Source organism: Eriocheir sinensis, chromosome 51 (genome assembly GCF_024679095.1).
Source record: "Eriocheir sinensis breed Jianghai 21 chromosome 51, ASM2467909v1, whole genome shotgun sequence".
In the NCBI taxonomy this organism is placed as follows: Eukaryota; Metazoa; Arthropoda; class Malacostraca; order Decapoda; family Varunidae; genus Eriocheir; species Eriocheir sinensis.
In genome coordinates, this window is record NC_066559.1 from 3,822,256 (window position 1) to 3,847,964 (window position 25,709).

Genomic DNA, 25,709 nt, shown 5'->3' on the forward strand with positions numbered 1-25,709 from the left:
CTCTTTTTAGTCTAGTTTATTTTACCTACTGTTATTTCTTTATCTTCCTGTTCATCATCCTCTATCTCTCAAATCCTTCCTTCCTTTCTCCCTTCATCACCATTTTTTTCTTTCCTTTTTACTTCTTTTCTCCTTTGAATAACTTTTTCCTCATTCTTCATCCTCTAACTTTGTCTCCTCCAACTTATTACTCTTTTACTCTTTTATCTCTTCCTTATTCTTCATCCTGTAACTTTTATTCATCTTTTCTTCTGGTCTCTCGTCTTTGTTATTTATCCTCTTCTTCTCTTCATTAATAAGCGTCTCGTCTTTTTCCTCATTCTGTAACTTCTTTTTCTTCAGATTCTAGCTCCTCATCCTCTTTTTTTCTTCTTCTATTTTCCTCCTCCTCTCCTTTTCTTATGACCTCTACTTTATTCTTCATTCTCTAACTTTAAAACTCATCTTCCTCCTCCTCTTCCTTCTCCACCTCCAACCAGTTAGTGTCGATGGGAGGGGAAGGGGGAAGGGTGGGGATGAGGATGACGATGAGGGTAGGGGTGAGGATGAGGGTGAGGGTGTGGCAGATAAAGGTGTGTGTGGGGATGAGGATGAGGGTGAGGGGAAGGCAGAGAGGGAGTGAGTGAGGGTGAGGGGGGTGAGTGGAAGGGTGTGGGTGTGTGTGGAGGTGGTGGAGGTGCGGGAAATGCCACAACCTGTCCCGTCTAGGCCTGGGTCGCGGCGCTGGCTTTAAAAGGACCTCCTTGAGTCTGTGTGTCTGCCCGTGGCCGTGTGTCGCCATGGGCCGGAGTGCGTGCGGGAGGGAAGGAGAGGGAAGAAGGAATGGAGGAGAGGAAGAATGAGAAGAAAGAAAGGATGGATGGAAAAGAGGGAGAACAGCGGAGAAGGAAGAAATGGTGGATGAGAGGGAGAGGGATAAGGGATGAACGAGGAAGGAAGAAAGGATAAGGGAGAGGAGAGGAGGAAGAGAAGAGGAAGAAGGGCTGAAGGAGAACCAGAAGGAAGAAGGTTACAAAGGAGAGGGAGAAGACTGGAATAGGAAGAAAGAAGGAAGAAAGAATGGAGGAGAGGGAGTGGAGTAAATGAGGAAGGAAAAGGAAGAGAGGAAAGAAGGGAGAGAAGGAGAAAAAGAAGAGCTGAAGGAGGGAAGGAGGCGGAGAGGAAAGAAGAAGGTAGAAGGACGAAGAAGGAATGGAGGATAAGGAGAGAAAGGAGAGAAAAAAAGGAAGAAGAGGAGACGGAGGAGAGGACAAGGAAAAGGATAAAAGGAAAAAAGGGTAGAAGGAGAAAGAAAGGGAAGAGGGGAGGAAGGAATGGATGTGACCTTACTGTTTTTGCTTTTTATTATTTTTTCTTTCAATTAATTTATATATTTTTTGATACGTGAATAAATGAGGGGGAGGAAAGGAATGGGGGAGGGAGGGAGGGAGGAGGAGAGGAGGCATTAATACTTTGTTAAAACTTGTTGATTTGCTTTCTTTTATATAATTTTTTTTTTTTATAGTTATCTAGTTTTTCTTTTCTATTATTTCTCCTCTTCCTTGCATTTCATATTTTATCTCTCTTCTTTTTTCAACAATTTTATTCATCTGTTTTCTCTGCTTGATCTATTTTTCTATCGCTTGTTTTTTTTTTATTCATCATTTTTTCGCCTCTTCCCTTCGTTTCATATTTATCTTTCCTCTTTTATCGCTTTGAATTTCTTTTCGTGTCCTAATTCAACCTCTTCGCGTGTTGTTCCTCGGCGTAAGTATTGTTTCTTATCGCCCGCTTCATCAAGTTTAATACCTTCTTATCTCTTTTCCATCTTCTTTTTCCTCTCTCAATTTTTTCTCACCCTTGTACCGCTTCTTCTCTTCTTTCTCCTTCGACTCTCCTTCCCTCCCGCCTCTTCTCTCCTCCATCCCTTCTTTCCTCTTTCTTAATCCTCCACTCTTCTTTCTCTCTTCCATATTTTCTTTCTTCTGTCTTCTTCCTCCAATTCTTCCCATCTCCTCCATAATTTCTTTCTTCTATCTTACTCTTTCACTCCTCTCCCTCTCCTTTATCCCTTCTTCTTTTTCTTGTTCTTCTTTTTCTTGTTCTTCTTCTCCTTTTTTCTTCCCTGTCTCGATTTTTTTTCACGTTTTCTTTAAATTAGTTTTTTGCACAAGACTATTACCTCGCTTCTGCTGCTGGTGATGGTGATGATAATGATGGGGGTGATAATGATGGGGGGGTGAATATAGGGGGAGAAAAAAAAAAGATAGGACTTGGGAGTGGTGGAGGCCTTGAGGAAAAAAAAAAAAAGGAGGAAGGTTATGAGGAGAGAAAAAAAGTAAAGAAAAAAAATATTGTTCTCGTATCTTCCATGTTTTTAAGTTTCATCTTTTGTTATCTTCTTTATCGCGATAGAGGAAATAAAAGGAGAAAGGTTATGACGAGAGAAAAAAAAAGTAAAAAAAGATTAAAAAAATGCTTATCTTCTCTTATTTTCTATGCTTTTAATTTTCCCCTTTTGTTATCTTCTATCTCACAGTGGAGGGGAAAAAAAGAGCAAGGTTATGAAGAGGGAAATAAATAAAAGAATAAAAATAGAAATGTTCATGATCTCGTATTTTCCAGTCTTTTTTTTTAATTTCATCGTTTGTCTTTTTCCTTTTCCCACATTTTAATTACGGATTGTCTCTCAACTTTTAATCGATACGTAAAAAAATCTTATCTGTCCAAATTACTTTCTTATCTTCCCCGTCTTCTTTTTTTTATCCTTCACCTAGTTACATTTTTTTTTTTACCGGGAAGATTGCACGAAACAACCGCTGCAAATAATGATGATGATAATGATGATGATAATGTTGATGACGGGGAGGGACCACGGAAACAATGAGGGAGAGAGAACACGGAAGGCTTGGAAACTTGAGGGCAAAAAAACAAGGTTGTAAAGATGGAAAAAAATAATTAGTTCAGGGAAAAACAGAAGGGAAGGGTTAAGGAAAGGCAAGGGAGGGAAGTGAAGGAAGAATAAGTGAAAAGGGAAGAGAAAACCAAGAGGAGGGGAAGAAAGAGTAAAGAAAAAAATAAGTATAGAATGTAATTAATGAAGAGTAAGAAGAATTAAATAAATGGAATGCAAAAGAAGGGGAAATGAAAACGAGTGATATGAATAGAAGTAATAGAGAGGGAATGAAGCAGAAAGGAAAAAAGAAAAGTGTAAACAATGAAGAATAAGTGGAAAAAAAAAAGATATATGTGAAAGGCATGAATAGGGATAACAAACAGAGTGATATGAATATGAGAGAGAGAGGGAGGGAGGGAGAGGAACAAGATCAAAGGAAGGGAAGAGAAAGGAAGGGGAAAAGAATGTAAAAGATAATTATTCAAAACAATTTAACTTCGTACACTCACAAACGCCCTTCCGCCTTCACATACCTACTCTCTCTCTCTCTCTCTCTCTCTCTCTCTCTCTCTCTCTCTCTCTCTCTCTCTCTCTCTCTCTCTCTCTCTCTCTCCTCATGTACTCCCCCCTCTTTCCTTCCTCGCCTCCCTCAACCCCCTCCTCTCCCTCCCTTGCTCCCTTCCTCCTCCCCCTCCTCCCCCCCCCCCTCGCTCACCTGTGCCACCTCCCCTCCCACCTGTTTTCTCTCCCCTCTCCCACGCTCTTCACGCCCACATTAACCTGTCTCTTATTCTCTCTCTCTCTCTCTCTCTCTCTCTCTCTCTCTCTCTCTCTCTCTCACACACACACACACTTCTTCACTACGTTCCTATTTATTTATATTTGTTTGCCTTCCTCTATCACACACACACACACACACACACACACACACACACACACACACGTTCACCTCCTCCCCATATCCGTGACATACGCTCCTTCCTTCTCCCATTCCCACGCCCTCCTCCTCCTCTTCCTCCTCCTTCCCTCGCCTTCCTCCGCCTCACTGCCACAATGTTGTATCTGTTTCCTCTCTCCCTCCTTCCCTCCCACCCTCCACGCTGCTTCCACCCACTCCGTTCCATCTTCCTCCCATATCCACGTCAGCACACTCCTTCCACTGTCCCTGATAAACCATTTCCTTCCTGCATAACGTAGCCCCAGCCTGCCCCTTCATCCATTTTTCTAACAATTATTTAGACTTTATTTATCTTTGCTTATCTATTAAACAATTTACCTGTTTATGCAATAACTGACTGATTTGTTTTTATTTTATTCTACCGTCAACTATAAATAGTCATTTTTTTGGCAATTTATATTGTTTAATTCGAGTAATTTGAGAAAGCATTGCACACACACACTGTAAGAGATGACCTTTCAGATATATAAAGATCTTGACGTCACTATTAGAACTGTTGTTATTTCTGTGAGTGACAGCTTCACACTCAGCCCTGCAATGCTGCCGCTGCCTCGGCAACCAGCCGGGGTGTGGTGTTTTACTTCTGGAACGTGAGTGATTCCTGGCGTGAAAACTTGCTATTCTGAGAAATCTTCTGGCGACTCTGCGTTGTTAGCTTGTCTATGTACAAACGGTAAAAGAGTAATTTAACTGACTCTTACTAGTATTTCATACCGATCTATATTATTTTGTAAGATATATCAGAGAAGCATACATAGAAGAAATCATTAGTTTATTTTTTATGTAAAATTTCAAATCGTGATTTTCTTAATATCCGCCGTCACTAGGCTTTACTAAATAGCAGTGAAAGCACTCCAGTGAGTCTTCAGGTGCTGCTGGCCGATCATCTGATTGGATTCGGGCATCTAATAGCTTGCGGCGTGTTCAAGCTGACGCGGCAGGAATCGGCAGACTGATCGCGGGAGGATAGAAAATACACGCTGAATAACATTTGCTGACGCTGTGAAAGGAGTAGCAGTGAAGTATTAGGTATGGACCTAAATTAGGAACACGCCAGGGTGTTTATAAGCATAACATCACACTTCTTCCTGTGCGAGTGCGTCACCCTGGGGCTCAGAACCTTTAAGAGTCGCCTTAACATCTACATAAGCCACATCCTGCATTGCTACAGCCACGCGTCCTCCTCAGCCCCCCGAGCTAGCTAAGTATACATACCCCACTCTCCTCTTCCTTCTCCTTCTCCTCCTCCCTCGACTGAGTATAAGCTACGTATGTATGTATGACTGTCCCTCTTCATCTACCTCTTCTCCTCCGCTAACCGAGCTACATAAGTGTGCCTCTCTCTTCTTCCTCCTCCTCCGTCTCTAACTGGGCTACATAAGTACGTTTGTCTCTCTTCTATTTCCTTCTCCTCCTTCCTGCCTCTTCTCCTCCTCCTCCCCCGTACTTACTCTGCCTCTTCTCTTTCTCCTCCCATTAACAGGGTCTGCTGCTTCTTCTCTTTCTCCTCCTCCTCTAACTTAGCTACATATTCCTGCGTTTCTTCTTCCTCCTCCTTCATCCATACTGATAAACGTACGCTTATCTCACTTCCTCCTCCTCTTTTCTTAACTGAGCTACATATTCATGCGTTTCTTCCTCTTCATCCTTCATTCATACTGATAAACGGACGCCTATCTCACTTCTTCCTCTTTTCTTAACTGAGCTACATATTCCTGCGTTTCTTCCTCCTTACTGATAAACGTACGCCTATCTCACTTCCTCCTCCTCTTAACTGAGCTATGTGTGCGCCTTCTCTCCTCTTCTCCTCCTCCTCCTCCGTCTCGGCGTCGCGGTATGAATGAAGACTCGAGCTTATCTAATCTTATCTCTCTTCTTGGTCTCAAAGGTCGATGGTTGCTTGTCGCCGCTGCTGGGGGGCGAGTGCAATGTTCGTCTCCAGGTACTGAATGATCCCACTTACTCAGGCTTGCTCCATCTTTATATTCACGTACTAATTTGAATGTTTCTTCCTTTATTCACTCACTCATTCTTTCAGTCATTCATTTATTAGCATAATTTATTTTGGTATCATTTATTTTATTTATTTTGCCTATCTATTTTATTTTAGCATTACCTTTATTTTATTATTTATTTTACATTTTATTAGTATTTCAATTCCTCCTCCTCCTCTTACTACTACTACCACTACTACTACTACTACTACTACTACTACTACTACTACTACTACTACTACTGTGTTCATTTGTACTGTATGCTTTCATTTTAGCAACGTACTTTTGTTTCTTAATTCATCCTCCTTCCTCATCTCTCTCTCTCTCTCTCTCTCTCTCTCTCTCTCTCTCTCTCTCTCTCTCTCTCTCTCTCTCTCTCTCTCTCTCTCTCTCTCTCTCTCTCTCTCTCTCTCTCTCTCTCTCTGTTATTCATTCACTTATTCATTCATTCATTAGTATTATTTCCTTTCATCCTCGCAACATACTTTTTTTTCCCTTTAACTATGGTTCGAACTTTAATTTTTTCCCTCCTCTCCGACGCTAATGCATGGCCACACAGTAGTAGTAGTAGTAGTAGTAGTAGGAGTAGGAGTAGTGGGAGGAGGAGGAGAAAATGGAAAGGTTGGAAAAGGAGGAGGAGGAGGCGGAGTGCTATGCAGAGCTCCGCAGCGCGACAAGGTCTCGCTCAATGCTCGCCTGTTTCCTTGGCCTTGGCGTCTGCGGTAAGCTAGACGCGTCAGTCATTCACACACACACACACACACACACACACACACGATCGCTCAGCTCCGAGAAGACCCTGCATGATACTACAAGGTCACGGGGAGCTTCTTCAATAACGTGAGGTAGTAAATGTTTTAACACACACACACACACACATATATATATAATAGGAAGATGTGTTCAGCTAATGGGATGACGAAAAAAGTAGGCAATAAAGCGTTTTGATGCACCATGGTAAAAACAAACATCTTAGGAAGCGAACAAATGATTCCGTCTTTTTAACGTTATTTATTGGTCTACTAAGTTTATCCTTTTTGTGTTTATTTCCTTTCCTTTTTTTTTTTTTTTCCCTTGAGCTGCCTCCTTTACTGTAAAAAAAAAAAAAAGCCATCCTGTGTAGCTGCCTGAAATTTGCCCGAACGTGAAGACCCTCATGAGATCAGCGCCCTGAGTGAGGAGGGACAGCTGCGGGGATGTGCGTTAGCTGCCCCTGCTCCCCCTGCCTCTCATTCACAGCGAGGTGGACAGAGACGCAGCCGCCGCCTCGCCAACTAACCACCAAATAAACCTAAGGCGACTGTAAACTAAGAGCTGTAATTTCATGCATATTTGAGGTTTACTTGAAAAGGGAGCGAGGTCTGAGAAAGATTATTAGTTTTTTTTCTCTTTCAACGGGTAAATGAGACTGACCATGACCTACAACCATTACATGCCTGCACCATGTACCATATTACCTCCTTTACTGAACGTTTTGGGGAGAAATTAAGACAGTATATAGAAGGGAGAGTAGGTAAAGTTAAAGGTCCTCACGTCTCGTCTACGTGGACAAAACAGGCTATAACGTAACAGGAAGGGCGTACGTAAGGCAGCCTTTATCAGATAGCGAAGGGAGGGAGGGACGGAGGTAGAGATATTAAAGGTAGGTTCGCACGCGTCCAGTCTACCCAAGTACAGACATAGTAAACGTAATGGTCTTTGCTGTTTACTCATTCCATTCCCAGCGACAGAACAGAGCAGTGTAGGAAGGGGGCAGGTGAGGCAGCCTTGTCATGAGAGGGAGATTAAAGATAGGTTCAAACGCGTCCAGTCTGCCCAGGTATAGACATAACAAACGTGAATAGTCTGTGCTGTTAATGTGGAGAGTCTTCCCGGCGACAGAACAGAACAGCTGGGCTCATATTCTTAAACGTATCAGGGACTCAGTTTGAAAATGATCCCGTAGAAAAGGAAGACAGTATTGAAAAGAGAGGAAAAGGGAAAAATATTAAGTCCAACCATCTCGTCTCCGTGGCTTGCATCACCGGGGCAGAACAGAACAGGCGATAAAATAACAGGAAGTGTGAAGTCAGGATTTCCATGGATTGATTCTTTTTTTTTTTTCCTAACGATAGTCAATTACGATATCTGCAGAATGCACAGGGAAAACATCAATGAAAACCTGGCTATTCTTCTTTCTGGCCTATAAATTTGTCGTAATGGGCGCCAGACACATCCAGGAGTATGGACGGGGAGCAGGAAGCAGGAAGGGGGCACGTGAGGCAGCCTGTCACGGAGGAAGGAAGGGAGGAGGGAGGGAGGGATTTTTGAGAAGGTTCGCACACGTCCTGTCTACGTGGCAAGTGTCCCCGGCAACATGACAGCAGGAAGGGGTGGGGTGGGTGGGGGGTGGGCGTGAGGCAGCCTTATCAGATAGCGAAAGGAGGGAGGGAGGGAGAGAGGGAGGTGCGGCGCCCCCTTCCCGTCCCTGTACGCGGATCGCCGGGCTCCCGCGGCTTATGATTCCCTGTTGCGCGGCTCGTCTCCGGGAGGGACGAGAGCACCGCCGGCTGGCTGTTTGTTGCCGTGCGTGTTGCTGCCGGCTCGGGGCGGCGGCGAGGGATGGATGGAGAAGAGAGAGAAGCAGACAGCATCAGCAATAACCAGCCAGCCAGCCAGGTATTAGGACAGACACACAAACACACAAACGCACACACACACACACCTGCACATCATCATCATCCCGGCCTACCTGTCTGCCTGCCTGTCCCTGCACTTTTTTTTCTATCCTGGCCTCCAGTCTGATTAATTAAGGCTGTTACGATGAGTCCCCGTGCGCCCTTCCCTCCCTTCCCTCTCTCCTCCTCCGTTCCTTTCTCCCTCTCCTCCCTCCCCTCCCTCCCATCAGTTCTCTCTTCCTTTATTAATATCTTCTCCCTCTCAGTTTATATTTCTTCATTCTTCCCTCATTTCCGATTTATCGCCATCAATTCCTCTCTATCTATTTACATATATCTCTCTTCCTCTCTCCTTTCCTACCTAGCTCTCTACCTCTTTCCCTCTATTCTTCCCTAACTTTCTATTTATTTTCGTTCATTCCTCTCTATCTCTTTATACCTACCTCTCTTTCTCCCTTTCTATTTCACTCCCTGTCTTCCTTTCACCCTTCACTTCTAACTTGCTCCCTTTCCTTTCTCCTTCCTCTACTTATCTCTCTTTCTCTTCATACTTATATTCCTCCATTTATCTTTTCCTCTCTATCTTCCTTTCTCCCTCCATTTCTGTCTCTCTTGCTCCTTTTCTTCCTTTCAACTATTTTTCCCTCTCTTTCTCCCTCTATCGCTTTACTCCTGTTTTCCTCCATTTCTCTTTCCTTGTCTATCTCCCTTTCACTCTCTTGCTCCATTTCCTCCCTTCTGGTTATCTGGTTATCTATGTAATTCTATGTAATTCTTCCTCCTCTCTTCTTCCTTCTCTTGTTACCTGTCCTTCTCCATTTATCTTTCCCTCTATTTCCCTTTCACCCCATCTCTCACTCATGCTTCCTTTCCTTCCTTTTTCCTCTTCTTCCCTCTCCCTTTCTCCTTTTCTCTATATACCTTTCCTCCTCTATTTCTCTTTCCCTCTCTTACTTTCACCTCCCTATCTCTCTCTCACACTCTTGTTCCCATTCCTCACTTCTTTTTCTCTGTCCCTCCCTCTCTTGCTCTCTTTCTCTCTCCCTCTGGTCTGACTCGACGTATATAATATTTCCACTAACGTTTCTGGCTCTTAATATGTTCGTCGTCCATGTTCTCGGCCCTTTAAAATTTAAGTGAGTGCGTGTTCGTTCATTGTACACACACACACACACACACACACACACACACACAGCACCGTAACCTAATAATGCTGTCTGTCTGTCCTTCGCAACGCGGTAACACTATATATGACATCACGTAACTTCCTCCTCCTCTCCCTCCCTCCCTCTCTTCCTTCTCTCTCCCTCCCTCCCTCTCTTCCTTCTCCTCTCTCCCAACAGGCACATTCAGGCATATTCATTACGCTGTTGCCGGATGCTCTCTCTCTCTCTCTCTCTCTCTCTCTCTCTCTCTCTCTCTCGAACCCCCATGAACAAGTGGGGTTGGAAGAAAAGAGGAAGAAATAGGGCATAGGAAAGGCGAGGAGACAGAAAAAGAGACAGGGTAAGGAAGAAAAGGGGAAACAAATAGGGGAAAGGAAAGGTTAGGAGGCAGTGAAAGGGACAGGGTGAGGGAAGAAAAGGAAAAACTAGGAATCAGGGAAGAGAAGGAAAAACTAGGAATCAGGGAAGAAAAGGAAAAACTAGGAATCAGGGAAGAAAAGGAAAAACTAGGAATCAGGGAAGAAAAGGAAAAACTAGGAATCAGGGAAGAAAAGGAAAAACTAGGAATCAGGGAAGAAAAGGAAAAACTAGGAATCAGGGAAGAAAAGGAAAAACTAGGAATCAGGGAAGAAAAGGAGGGTAAAAGAGCAAGACAGGAGAGAGGAGAGGAGACAGATGAAGGAAAAAGAAAAGGATAAGAAAAAGAAAGGTGTGAGGGGAGAAGAGGCAAGCATGGGTTTTGAGTGGCACGCCTTATGTCGATTCCCTCCCCCTTCATCTCCCCTCTTCCTCGCTACCACCATCACCGCCAATTCAACTCATTAAGCTTTGTTAGGCTGCATGTCAGGGATGTGTGTAGGTTGTGCGTGCGTGTGTGTGTGTGTGTGTGTGTGTGTGTGTGTGTGTGTGTGTGTGTGTGTGTGTGTGTGTTTGAACAAGACTCAAGACCTTTTACCTCACCCATCAATAAACACTTCGATAAACGACCATTAATGAAGTTATATCACCCCGCCTCCCCCGCTCCGTCCCGCCCCGTCCCGCCCCGGCCCTTACACCAGCAGGAGAGACACACAACACATTAAAACACCTTCAGTAGCATAAGAGTGGTCAAGGAAGCAGCGTTACGCCCTCCCCCTCTTTTCTCCCATCCAACATATACTATGCTGTCACCAGGTGGCCCGCTAAAACCCCCAGGCCACCAGTACAACCCCCCATCTTACCCCCACCCTGCCGCCCAGCCACCCACCTCATGCCCCCCACATTTTCCCACCCATCCCCAGATAGCGGCCGCCCCCGTTGCCTCTGGTTACCGTGTTGAGCAAGTGTCGTTGAACCATTCATGTATTAAGGTCAATGTGTTAGCGACGCTGCAATCATATAAAATGATTAACAGATTTAAATGAGGACAGTGTCGAGATCATCACACTTAACACACAATCAGGTCCTCGGTCTGGGCCTCGCTTCTCACCGGCGGCCAGTGTCGTCGAGGGCGTGGTCGCTGGACTTCCTGGCCCCCGCGGGTTGCCTCCTCGTCATGCTAATGTCCTAACGGAGCTGCTCGGCCGCCCTCGAGAGAGCTGTGATCTACTCAGGAGGAGTGGCGGCAGCGGACGAGGCAGCAGGAATCTCGTGGCGGGGCACAGGGCACGGCAGGACCTGAGCCTCGCGTCCCGGGCTGCACTGCTGCATGGTGCCAGGCGGGGTTGGCTTCCTCCTTACTTAAGACTTAACCTCCCGCTGTGGGCCTGTGGTTAGATCCGCTATATAGCATATAAGAGCAGGGTAGGACTCGTCGCAATGGATTTAGTTGATCAATTCAGATTCCGTAACAAGATTTCGTTTAATATATCTAGCACAGAGTTAGTACAGTCTGGCCAGCCATGTGGGGAGTGCCAGCATACGATAAACATCTTCAGAAAAAGTTAAATAATTTCGTGGATAGCAAGGCTAAGTGTTTACAGATAACCGCCCATTGTAGGCCGACTGGCTTCTTGGGGGGTAATATGTTTTATGTTTTTGTTTGATATTCCAAGCCAAATCTCGCCCTGCCAACCTGTAAGGCCTGGCCGGTTGTTTCCCAGGGGCATGGTTATCAGCTGTTTGCGATTATCGGTCGCTTGTCGGGCAGCCCGCGGCCGCAAGCTGTTGTTGTGGTGTGCAGAGCCGCCCTGTGCCGCCAGCCGCAGCAGCCTTCATCTTGGCGGGGCTCCGAGGAATCAACAAACTGGTTTCCTTGATCATCTCGGCGAATCTAATATTTAATGTCTCGTGCAGCAGCTTCATTAAAGACTCATCGCGTGCACCGCCCAAGCTCACCCAAAAAGACGACGCAGCCTCGCCTTCACCGCAGCCGGCACGCTCCCGCCGCACACCTGCATCAGCGTCAGGTTATCGCCGTCACCGTGAGTTTTCAGAACAATAATGCCACAAAGGGCACGATAAGGATGCTTCCGTCACTCTCTCTCGCCGCGAAGCCAACGCCCACACCCCGCCTATCGCCACGACACACCAGCTTATCCTCGACCCCCTCCTCCCCTGGCCTTGCTATCCGTCTATCCGTCAAGATTTAGAGTCCACCGCTCGGAGGACTGGCTTTCCTGATAAGGCTGTGGCTGGCCGAGCGAAAACGACTGGATGTAAATACTCGAGTCTCTCTCAGTTCCCTCGCCTCGCCACCCGCCCAGTCCCAATGCCTGCATGCTTCAATCTGATGTCTCCGCATAAAGGCAGAAAATGGAGCATCTGTACTTCCCATTTCGTTTAATTTCTCTCCAAACAGTAATATCAAGAGCAAAAACCTGCCACTTTAACTAGAAAGTCATCGTGGATAGGACACCAAACAAAGGTAGAAAATATTCTAATGAAAAGAATAAAAGATGCTCTCTCTCTCTCTCTCTCTCTCTCTCTCTCTCTCTCTCTCTCTCTCTCTCTCTCTCTCTCTCTCTCTCTCTCTCTCTCACTTAATGGCATTTCTGAAAGCTTTTTTGAATATAACGTCCGTTCTCACAACCGATGCAACCTTCCCTTACCCCCACCACCACCTTCACCCCCACCTCCACCCCCACCACCACCACCTCCCGCCCCCCCTTAACACCACCACCAGGAACCAAACATCACACCCCATACAACTGTGGTTCGTCACTTTCCTAACGGCCGCGATAACACACACACACACACACACACACACACACACACACACACACACACACACACACGACACTATTTTTGTTTACATTGAAATTCTATTGTTAACTTTTCCTCTCTCTCTTCCTCCTCTCATGAAAAAAGAAAAAAAGAGGAACCATCACCTAGGGAAAAAACAAGGAAGGGAATAAAGTTGTGTACCAAGAAAAATAACACACACACACACACACACACACACACACACACACACACACACACACACACACACACACACACACACACACACACACACACACACACACACCCCATCACCACCACCACCACAACACTTCACAATCGGTTCTCAGCTTCATTCTAGTCACCCAAAATAGAACATGTCCGCAGAAGACGTCCATCAGAGGGAGTATGATGATGTCTACCACTTCATCGATTCACCATAACCGTATTCATTCAACATTCAACACTCCTGCACCATGAACGATACAAAACCCTGAGTGTAAAATAAATGAGTAAACAGAGCAGTGAGTAAATAACGAAGATAAGGAAATATGTACCTAAAAATCTTGCACCATGAACGATACCAAACCCTGAATGTAAAATAGATACGAATAAACAAAACAATGAGTAAATGATAAAAAAAGTGAGAAAATTCGTATAAAAAAAAACTCCGCAAGAAGTAGAAGATATGGATTTGATAGAGAACAAACAACGTGCTTATAATTATATCTCACCATTTTTTGTTTTTTTTTCACAAGGAAACATTTTTTTTAGTAAACTCTATGTGCTCAGAGATGAGTTTTAACACGATTGCATAAAAAAAGATCTTACTACTACGCATTACAGGTATACAATGGTAAGTGTAATTTCTGTCACACATACATGCTTGTACTATTTATCATCATTACTACTATAGCACGGCAGAACATGATCTAAATTTCAGAGCGTACATCGTTGATCCTCCAGTCCATGCACGAATTCCCCCCCCCCATCAGTGCTAGCCCGCTGATCCCTCGGCGTCAGAGGCTCGTTAGGCCGCGCTGAGTCACCTGCTCACGCCACGCCACGCCGACTAATCAAGGTAAACACACTGGTAAACGCTTCCACGTCACATACCTTGGACGGAGGGACGAGGAGAAAGAGACAGACAGGCGCAGTGACAGACAGAAAGAGAGACAGTGACAGACAGAAAGACAGATACAATGACAGACAGAAAGACAGATACAGCGACAAACACGGACAGACAGAGAAGAGACAGACACGTTGGCAAACACAAACAGGCAGGGAGACACAAGGGCAGACAGACAGAAAGGTTTGTATTACTGAAACGGATGAAAAATTATGATTATGATGGAAGAACGCAGCCAGACAGTCAGAATACACACACACACACACACACACACACACACACACGCACGCACGCACGCACGTACGCACACGCAGGCCCAGGTGTGTGTATTCGCCATCGAGCGGCGGGTCACCTCGCCACACTGACGCCGGCAGGTGAGCGAGGCGGCGACAAGGTGACGCCCCCACGAACCGCCCTCCCTCCTCTCTCCTTTGCTTCCTTAACTCTTCTTTATCATCTTTCTCCTATTTACTACTATTCTTCTGTATTTTGTTCCTCTTTATTTTCTCGTTTTACATCTTCTCTTCTCGTCCTTCACCTTTTCCTATATCTCCTCTCTTCTCAACCTTATTCTTCTTCTCCTTTGGTATTTAGTTCCTCCTCCTTTCCTTGCTTTACATATTATCTTCTCCTCATTCATCTTTTCCTATCCATCCTCTCTTCTCCTTAACGTTATTCTTCTACTCCTTAATTTTCATCCTCTTTCTTTCTCTCTCAGTTATTCACTTCTCGCATTTGCATCGAACTCTTTCTTCTTCTTTTTCACAACTTTTTTCATCCTTTCCCTACTTCCTTCTATTTTTTTCACTCACTTTTCACTTTTGTCCGAATTTTATCTCCATTCTTGTATCTTGCGTTCCTCTTTCCCTTCACTATAACTCCTCCTCTTCCTTCCTCGGCTCGGGTCTCGTTTTGTCTCTATTTTTACCGCCATAGAGTGAGGAAGAGGAGGGAAGGATGGACTGGGGGTGAGAGAGAGGAAGGAACAGTAACACACACACACACACACACACACACACACACACACACACACACACACACACTGACGTCGGAGCAACAAAGAACGGAAGGGTCTGCTCGCATGTATAACGCTATAGATTTCACGAGGGCGTCCTGGAAAGCGTGGGGTTAACAACGTCTTAACAGCAACATCCTTCTTCCTTTACGTTCCTTGTTCCATCGGCTTGATTACTTAAGAAGGATTAGAGGTTAGTTTCCCCTCCTTTGTTGTCTTTGCGATCGTCAGAAACGGGCTTAGAGATATAAATATTGATAGATAGATAGATGTATATAGAGAAATAGATAGATAGCTGGAGAGGGAAAGAAAAATAGAGAAAATACACAGAAGTACACATTACAAAACATCGATCAACAAAACCATTAGGAAGACGCAACAAAAACGACACTCGGTTAAGGTACTGACCGGCATAGAGAGTTCCTAAAGGCAACACGTCATTAAGGAACAGAAGACGCAGTGCAGGACGATATAGAAGGAGAGATGAAGGGAGGAAAAATACGAAGACTGAGGGACTGACTGACAAGTGACCAAGGCCTTCTACGAGAGTGGTCTGACGCAGTGGCATTTTGTGTTTGATGTTAATAGAGGTAACTGAGTCTTATGCTGTAGTTAATCACTCTGTTGTCCACTGTTTCGTGTTTCATTAGTGTTAAAATAAGTTTGGTAGCGTAGTAGCTATAGATGGTTCCTATGTGCCCTTTCCCTTCACCATCATCTCTTCCCCACACTCTTTTCATCCTCTCTCCACATCTTTCTCCTTTTTTCCCCATTCATTCACGCACTCATAAATACTGCAAAAAATGAAGAGAGAAGAAAAGGGGGAAAAAGTGTGCAGGCAAAATAAAGATTAAAGGAACAAATCTGGCTAACTGTTACAAATGGCCAATGGGCAATCAAACAAACAAACAAACATTCATGCAGGTGGCGTGCGGGTGGCCAGTGAATTAAGCATCGCGTGCAAGCACCCATCAATGTCCTAACTCCGCCGTGCACGTGTGTGTGTGTGTGTGTGTGTGTGGGCGTCAGGGAGTGTTGCCGAGTCGTTGCTTTGTTGTTACCACGAGGCCTCATGGGACGTACAGTAAGGGTTGTATTCCAAGACATATCGCCACCCAAGAACACATATTTGACAAGGCTTTCGTATAGGAGTTGTAAAACATACTTTTGACAAGGCTTTTATAGAGTTGTGGGCATTTCCAACATATTTGACAAGGCTTTCGTATAGGAGTTGTGGGCATTTCCAGGGGTAGTTGTATGACCCTGGTGGTAGTGTGAGTCTTCTTCTGTACCATGAACCTGAAGAAACACATATTTGACAAGGCTTTCGTATAGGAGTTGTGGGCATTTCCAGGAGCAGTTGTATGACCCTGGTGGTAGTGTGACCCGTCCTCTGTACCATGAACTTGAGAAACACATATTTGACAAGGCTTTCGTATAGGAGTTGTGGGCATTTCCAGGGGTAGTTGTATGACCCTGGTGGTAGTGTGAGTCTTCTTCTGTACAATGAACCTGAAGAAACACTCATTAGAACCCGACTGACCCCCTCTTTGACCTTTAGAAATAGTTGAAGTGAGAAGCGAGAGTGTCTCATAATACCAACCAAAAAGTTCATGAATTCGAGTAACATCTGACGCACCGAGGCCACGCGCAGCTTACACTTTACCTTACACGTGTTTGAATAGAGCGCTTTATTGTTCCTATCGCACGGCAGACCAAATCACCGTACTGAGTGTTAGCGGGTTATACTTTCCAGTCACCAAGCGTTCGGACTATCGGAATTCGGATCAACGGACCATTTCTTATGCATTTTTTTTACGCATAATACGAAGGTTTTTCAGACATCTAAAACCTGCCCATTTCCGAGACTCTGGAATGATGACCTTCACGAGAGCATTTTATAACCCGTAACACCACAACTATGAGGGTTTTAGATATACAGACGCCGAGCACTTGAATGTACGTTTTTTTGTGTGTGTTATTCATTAAGAGATTTAACACACTTATATATTCACCTGTTCCTCCTCTCTTTCTCGCTTTGTATGTTCTCTTCCCGTCCTTCACCTTTTCCTATACCTCCTCTCTTCTCAACTTTATTCTCCTTTTCCCTAAAACTTTTACTCTCATTATACCAAAGATGCCGAACATCCTCACGTTTAAGTCTTTCAATTTAAAGGCTCCGAGTTTACGAGTCTGTTTGTTTTTCCCGATGGGTGCTAAATGGAATGAGGGCGTACAATTTGGCAAGCATACCCTATTAGGTGATATGGTTCAAGACTACGCCTCTATACACCTACTCCTCAACCTTCCATCCAACACCTAACAAAGCCTTCATATTGAGAAGTGTTAAAAGTTCCCTAAAACTTTTATCTTAGGATTTTACGATGCCTAAAACCTTAACACTACGCTCAGCACGCTTCACACCTTCATATTTACGAGGCCTTGTAAATCTAAAGATACCAAACAGTTTGATTTGATCCCTTTATGATGCTCGAAACCCGTGATTTATGAAAGGCGTATTTAGGTACACGTTAAATCCGAGACGCCGGGCAGCAGGTGAAAACTAGAACGTCCTGCATCATAGACAATATATAGTTCTTCTTAGTGGTTGGAGGAGTGAGGCTGAGGGGCGAGGAGAATGGGAAAGCGAAGGAAGGATGGACGGAAGTACCCCTATCACGTGTGCCTGGAAGCTGCCAAGAAACACCTGTGAAAAAAAACACCTGCATAGTAATTTCAGATGATTCTAATCCACTTTTTCCTTCATCATCTCCTCTCCACATCCTTCTCATCTTTCCCCTCACACACTCATGAATGCAAAAATATGAAGAAAAAAAATGAAAAGGGAAAAAGAGCAACCAAAATAAATACAGTAAAGAAACAGATCTGGCTGCTTGCTACGAATGATCAGTGACCCGGGAGGCGGCGGAGTGGGCGAAGTGTGTGTGTGTGTGTGTGTGTGTGTGTGTGTGTGTGTGTGTGTGTGTAGGCGGGAGGTAAGGTGATGTTTGTCAGGACCGGTATATACCATGATCTGGACGCTGCCAAGAAACACTATCACCTGCATAGATTTGTTTACGCCTTGATTTATAGTGAACATTTATTTATTTATTTATTTTTGCAGTAAGGGAGGCAGTTCAAGGGCAATGAATAAGATACAAAAAATCCAGCATTATCCTAGAATTCAGCTCTCTTCTTTGTTTCGACAGCTTCAACCCCGCGTCCATGAATTTTAGAGAGCCTGTTTTGAGGGTTTGGGGCTTACGACTGAATGCCCTTCCTGACGTCACGCGCCCAGCCTCGTCACTTTTCAACCTCCTCCTATATAGGGTTGCATTTATTGGGACATTTTCTGGCATTTATTCAACGGCTCTCTTCGTGATTCCTGTCGTTCGATATTATTACTATTAGTTTTTTTTTCTATGAAGCCGATTATTATTTGTTTGTTTATTGGCTTTGCTTTGCCCTGAGCCTGTCTCCCTTACCGTACAAAAAGGAACATAAAAGAACGAAAAAGAGTACAGGTAGGGACAGGTAAGTTGAGGTGAGGTGTGTGGCCCATGTGTCGCGGTGGTGGTGCTGGTGGTGGTCTCCTTATGCGTCTGTCTTGCGCGCACACACACACACACACACATGCACCGTAATTGGCCATGAACTGTGCAAATCAAGCTGAGAGAGAGAGAGAGAGAGAGAGTGTCGTCAGTGGTCAGTCATCTCCTCGCCCTGGCAACAAGAGTCAAACGCTGCAGGTCAAAGGAGAGAGAGAGAGAGAGAGAGAGAGAGAGAGAGAGAGAGAGAGAGAGAGAGAGAGAGAACGTCGCTGATAACGTAGCCTAACAAGGGCGTGTGTGCTTTTGCTCCTCCTCCTCCTGCTCCTCCTTTCTCCTCCTTGTTCCCTCACTTTTGAACTCTCCTCTTTTCTCTCCCTTCTTGATTCCTCCCCAACGTCCCCATAAGTATCCCCTCCCTCCCTCTCTTCCTCCCGCCTTCCCCATCATCCTCTGCTACTTTTTCTTTTGTTTTCTTTCTCTTTTCCTCATTTTCTCGATTCCTCTTTCTCCTGCCACTCCCAGACACATCATAGTTCTCTCTCTCTCTCTCTCTCTCTCTCTCTCTCTCTCTCTCTCTCTCTCTCTCTCTCTCCACATCTCCTTTTCCTTCCCCTCTTGACACTTCCTTCTCCCAGCCGCCCACATTCACTTACTTAGACATCTCGTCCTCCTCTTCTTCCTCCTCTTCCTCCTCCTCCTCCTCCTTCTCCTCCTCCTCCTCCTCCTCCTCTACCTCCTCCTCCTCTTCGTCCTCCATTCACCCTTCCCTTTAACTACTTTGATTCTATGACACACACAACTGTAGCGAAGACTGGCAGGTGTTTGGTTAATGTGCGTGTGTGTGTGTGTGTGTGTGTGTGTGTGTGTGTGTGTGTGTGTGTGTGTTTTGCAAGTTTAAAGATGCATCGCAGGTTGATTTGATTTGCAGGTCATGTGAATGAATAAAGGAAGGAGGCTGTGTGTTGTTGGGGGTGGCAGAGGTGTGTGTGTGTGTGTGTGTGTGTGTGTGTGTGTGTGTGTAGGCGGGAGGTAAGGTGATGTTTGTCAGGGCCGGAGGGGGAGTGACGAGACGGGAGGAAGCTGTGACTGAGTGTGAGTGAAGACGTGTAGTGTGTGGGTGTCAGGAGGAATGTGACATCAGAAGAACAGGTGGTGGAGGTGGATGCGTCATGAGTGGAAGACAGGTAACTTAGGTCATTAATAAGTGAACAACAACAGGTGGATATGAGCGTGGATGCAGTCACAAAATCACAGGTGTAGGGAGAGGTGAGAGGTGACAGATGGCCAGGTGTGAAAGAACGTGTGTGTGGAGGGAGAGGGGGATGATAGGTGGGGAATGAACAGGTGTGTGCGTGGGTGGGTGATGACAGGAATGGGGAGAGTGAGAGGGGAGAGAGAGGGGAGACTGGGTGGATTATTTGGGTGGGTGTAGTGGGGGTGAGAAGTGTAGGTGGAGAGTGGAGTGGAGTGGGAAGGAAGAGTCGGGTGTGAGTGGGGGGAGACTGATATGCAGATGGGTGGGAATGGGTGGGGAGGGTGGGGAAAGGGGAGAGTGGGTTTGAGGTGGATAGGGAGGGTGGACGGGGATTTGGTGGTAAGGGTGGGGGGTGGGGGGTAGGGTTAGGCTGAGTTGTGTGGCGCCGCGGTGTCTGGCTTGTGTGTGTATGTGTGTGTGTGTGTGTAGGTTTGAGATTATATAAGTGTGAGGGCGCTTGGCTACCTATGTGTGAGATCAAGTGAAGGAGGAGGAGGAAGAGGAGGCGGGAGGGGGAGTGAGGGTGTTGGTGTAATGGGTGTGAGGGGAGGAAGGGGACACCCACTCCTATTTTTTTTCCCTGCATGACATTAGAGCTGATGGTGACGATGATGATAGATAAGGATAATGAAAGGTACGAAAAAGAGGAGATAAGTAGACGATAAAATTATAATGATGCAAAAAAAGAAAAAAAAGAAAAAAAAGTGAACACTGACTATATCAACGTTTAGTGTGGATTAGAAGAAACAAACAAACAAAAACGATGAAAAAATAACGAGGATAACAACAAAACAAAACCTTAGTAGACATAGAGAAACAACAACAAATAAATAGTTAAAGAAAAAAATAGGTGAACACCAACTATTTACGTTTGGTGTGACTGACCGAAAACAAAACAAAAAAAAGTTACCAAAAATAATAATAATAATAAGACATCAAATAACCTATAAATCAAGCCACACTGTAAACATAATAACGCGGAAGAATATTATATAAACACCAACCAACACACGAACGAACACACGGGCAGCAGGTCTCCGGGTACGGCTGAAACGAAAAACCTCCGGAATTCGTATTTTTCTATTTCTTCCTTTAGACAGAAACCCGAGCCGCGCCGCCCTGCCTACTGACCTTTTCTTCTTCTCTTCTTCCCCCTCCTCTTATTCCTTCTTTTTCCTTCTCCCCTTTTTTTTGGTGGGACTCGAACTTAGGTCCACGGCTCACAACGCCAGCACGCTGACCACTCGGCCACCGCCTCGGGATGTCGGATATTAAGGGGGCCTAATAGCTGGGACGTTAGTGTGTTGGGGCGTTCGGGGTGATGAGGTGTCGGGTGTTATTAAAGTTTTCGGCTGCAGGAGGTGACGACGACTGGCCCAGCCTGAGTATAGGGTTGTCGGGAATGTGATTGACCCTGACGGACTTGACTGTCGGGAAAGACCGGAGCGAGTCTGGGAAAAATCCTTTGGGGGTTGCGATACCCTTACACCCACACCCACACCCACACCCACACAAAGACACTCACACTACAGCCATGCATCCACAGCACCTAAAGAAACACTCATAACACCTACTCTGTACACACGCCCCAAAAACATTCATAACTCTCACTACACCCACTAAAACACTCATAACATCCATTAAACCCACTATTACATCCACTACATCTACCTTCACACCCACTGAAACACCCATACCCCACCTAACACACCCACTACACTACACCCTTCTATCGCGACCTCTGAGTAATCGTATTTAGGACCCTTCACTACACCAAGTACTACACCTACACTCTCCCCTTACACATCTACGCTTCTGAGTTCTGCCTCTCTATACGATGTCTCTTCTGTTCCCATCTATACAAATCTTACATGTTTTCGTCTTTCCTTTCACACTCTCAAGATCTCAATTCCTGTTTTCTTTCACGATATTGGTTTTCTATACGTTTCTTCCGCCCTAGTGTTTACCTCTCACCTGTTCACTCTCCCACCCCCTCTCTACCTTTCTTTACCCTCAAACCTTACTCTCCCCCCTCATCATTTCCTCCTTGTATGTTTTCTACCAATGCAACGTTTCTATTACACACTTCGTCAGTCCCGCTTCCTGAACCTCGTCACTCGTCTAGTCTTAAACGCCTCTTGTTTCGCTCAAGGCTCATTCCTCCTTCCCTCTCGACCTTCAAGCCTGTTTTTAAGATATTCCTCCTCCTTTCCCGACCTTCAAGCCTGTTCTTGGGTCTTTTCTTCTTTCTTGAGACCTTCAATACTAATCTTAAAACATTTCTACTTTCTCTTCGACCCTAAATTCTGATATGATATTCCTTTTCTCTATCAAACTTCAATCCTATTTTCACGAAACATTCCTCCTTTATTTGAACTCCTCCATCCTGCTCTCATTATTCTTCCCTCTCTTTCGATTGTCTTCAAAGAGTTTCCGAGACATAAAAAACCATGATTCACTCATTTCTCTTCTCCAAACTCTGAACTAATTCCTTCCTCAATCTTGTTTTCATATATCTTTCCGCCTTCCTCTAACCCTCAGACCTGTTCGCATGACATTCCTTCTTTCCTTCCGCCTTTCATCCCGCACGCATGTCATTCCTCCTTCCTTCCTAACCTTCAGTTTTGTTCTTACAGCTCCTTTCTTCTTTCTCCTTCACATTCAGTTTTGTTTTCACAGCTATTATTTCTTTGGGGTCAAGATCGCCAGTCCTGTTTTCATGACAATCCTCGTTCCTTCCCTGAACCACTTCAATATTGCTCTCAAAGCTCACTCATGGTTTTTATGTCTCGGAAACTCTTTATAGATGACTTGTGGGATTCGATTCGACATACAAGAGGACATAAACGTTTTAAGGTTACTTTGATGTGAGTTTGAAGGGTTGTTATTGTGTGTGCGGGTGTACGAGAGAGAGAGAGAGAGAGAGAGAGAGAGAGAGAGAGAGAGAGAGAGACACACACACACACGTGACCTGACTTTCTTTCGTCTCACGCAGGTGCTGTTCCAGAAATCGAGCGACGCTAAAAGAAAAAAAAATATTGCAAGAAAGCTGGAAACCAACACGCACGAGGTAAAAATAAAGAAAAAGTCAATTTGCAGTTAGTAACACTGTGATGGGAAACGTGATAGACACACACACACACACACACACACACACACACACGCACATTCACAATAATCACAGCAATAGACAAACAGACACCAAAGAACGAGAACACGAAAAAATCATCTCCTCAAATAACAGATAATAAAAAACTTCTTGAAAAAATAAAGAAAAGAGAAAAAAACGTGTCATGTGCCGTTGTTCTTGTTACTCCGCTGACTGGCTGACGGATTGACTGCCGCATCGAACTAACTGACGGACGAACTGATGACTAACTGACCACCTGACTGACTGGCAAACTAGCTGACTGATTGACTGACTGACAGGCTGACTAAATAAGTGAATGAACGGCTAAGACTGACTGACTGACAAACTAATTCGCCCCATGACTGTCTGACCAACTAACTGACTGACTAACTGACTAACTGACAAACTTATTCGCCCCCTGACTGTCTGACCAACTAACTGACTGACTGACTGACAAACTAATTCGCCCCCTGACTGTCTGACCAACTAACTGACTGACTGGCTGACTAACTGACGAACTAATTCACTCCCAGACTGTCTGAGCAATTAACAGACTGACTTACTGGCTAGCTTACTGATTTGACTGACTGGTTGGCTGATCTGACTAACTGGATAAGGTGTGTAGGCGGCAGGTGTGTGCGTGTAAGCGGGCCGGGAGTCAACACGCACCTGTAATTACTGGCGACGTTACAGCAGCGGAAAGACAGACAGACGGACAGACGTACAGACAGACAGGTGAGTCGGGTAAGCTCTCGGTCACCAGGTACACCGTTGCTTCGGACATTATAATCGCTTGTTTTTTATACCTTTTTCCGGTCAAGATTATTACTATCGGCTTTTTCTTCTTTCTTTATTCTAATCTGTCATTTGAGATTAAAGGTTATATAGAATGACATGATTGATGTTAGCTTGTTTTCCTGTTTGTCTGTCCTACGTCTGCACCGGAAACAAAATATATAAGAACAGTAAAGAAACATCAAATACTCTTCACATTGTTAGTTATTTATCTATTTGCGGGAAAAAAAGGAGAGGGGAAACGAAGAGTTGAAAGGGAAGGAGAGGAACAAGGGAGGATATGAAAAATGAGGGAAATGAAAAACAAAACGTCACCTCTCTTTCATCCTTCCTCTCCTCCTCCTTCCTTCACCTTCACCCCCTCTTCCACCCCTATGAGAGAAAACAAAAAACAAAAAACAAACTCACATAACCTAACCTAACCTATTTACTCAACTGTCCTATTTATCTATCTACTTTTTTGCTGTCTTAAGTTCAGTATTATCATTTTTACCGAGTTCTTATTTACCCCTAATTCGAGATACCTCTAAAACATATTACTCACGAGAACAGGACTAATTTCCTTTGAGGCCTTTGTAAATATTTGTTCCCCGAGCCGAAAGCGTCTGGGAATACCGACCTGAGAACCAAAATGAATGAATGTCGCATCACTTCCCTGTCTCTGTCTTTCTACGGGCCGATAAGAAGGGGAGGGAGTGTGTATGGGACTTATATGGGAGGTGAAAGCCAGGCGGAAGGTTGTGGTGGCGGCGGCAGTAACACGGAACAACTTCTACTCCTGCCCTTTTTTCCTGGCCTTCAGTGTGCTTAAGGTCAGAGCGTTCATTTTGCTCTCCAGGCCCGTGTGCTCGGACGCTTTCGGCCCTCACAACAAATACTTCCTAAGGCGACGAAGGAGATTGGTCGGGTTCTCATGCATGTCTTTTTTTTATCTTCATGGTGCATAAGTCTTGTTAAACTATCACTAGGCTCATAGATGTACCCAAGGAAATACTGTCAGGACCTCTGCGAAAGCCGTATCAAATGTGCGTGTGGGTATGCAAGTCCCGAAATGTTTAAGAATATGGGCGGGATTTTCATCGCAAAAGGAAAAAAAAAGATCGCAGGTTTGAAAAAAGTTATAATCGTTCTCTGCCTTCCTTGTGTTATACGTGGATATTGGCAGTGTTCATTTAGCTTACGAGTTTTTCCTTGGTAATAATAACTGTGATTTTAATTATTATACGAATTTTTAAAGTGGAAAAAGTCATTGTTATACGACTTTGGAGAGGTTACATTGAGCTAGGGATTTTTTTTTAAGCTAAAGTTTTCTTCTTAATTTTTTAACTCTTTCATCTATTCTTTCCCTTTCCTGTTTTGCTTTTCATTTCCCCTCGTTTCATATTCTTCCTTCACCTTCCATTTCTGATTTTCGTTCGCACTCTTCTTTTTCCATCTCCTAGTGAATTTATTCATTACTCCTGCTTTCTCTTTTTTCCCTTCCACATCTATTCTTGCTATTTTCTCTCCTATTCTTTTCCTTTTTCATATTCTCCTACACCTTCTTCCTCCTCCACCTCTTTGAAAGCTTTATCCATCTCATTTCCTTTAAAATTTTCCTTCCCTTCCTACTTCCCCTTCTCTTCATTTTCTCTCCTCTTTGTTTTCATATCCTCCTGCCTCTTTCTTCTTCTCCTCCTCCTGCCTCTTTCTTCTTCTCCTCCTCGTCCTCCTTCCTCCACCCCACATCACCACCACTATACCACCACAACCTTACAGTCCCCTTCCCCCCCCTGAACGAGCAGACTGCCCAGCCGTATCGTTTCCGCCGTAACCTCCAGGTATGCAAATTGCTGGATACGAGTTCAGGTATTAACATGAAATAATTAACCTGTTGTAATCATGCCGCGCGCTCCTTTCCTTGCTCCGCCTCGCTTCCCACTTTTTTTTTTATCGGTAACTAAATTTGTTTGTATTTTTTTTTTGTTGTTGTTAGTAAGTATTATTTTATTGCATTTTGATGTATCTATTTTTATTGTTATTTGCTGTCTTTATCGTTTCTTT

General features: G+C 44.6%; 1 long non-coding RNA gene across 1 annotated transcript in view; it reads right to left on the reverse strand.

The window, feature by feature from the left end:
• LOC126982568 (uncharacterized) overlaps positions 1-23,761 on the reverse strand; it is a 46,606-nt gene extending 22,845 nt beyond the window's left edge. Inside the window, exon 1 of the long non-coding RNA XR_007735249.1 lies at positions 23,447-23,761. This is a non-coding gene — a long non-coding RNA (uncharacterized LOC126982568). The remainder of the gene's footprint in view (positions 1-23,446) is intronic.
• Between the last annotated feature and the right edge of the window lie 1,948 nt (positions 23,762-25,709).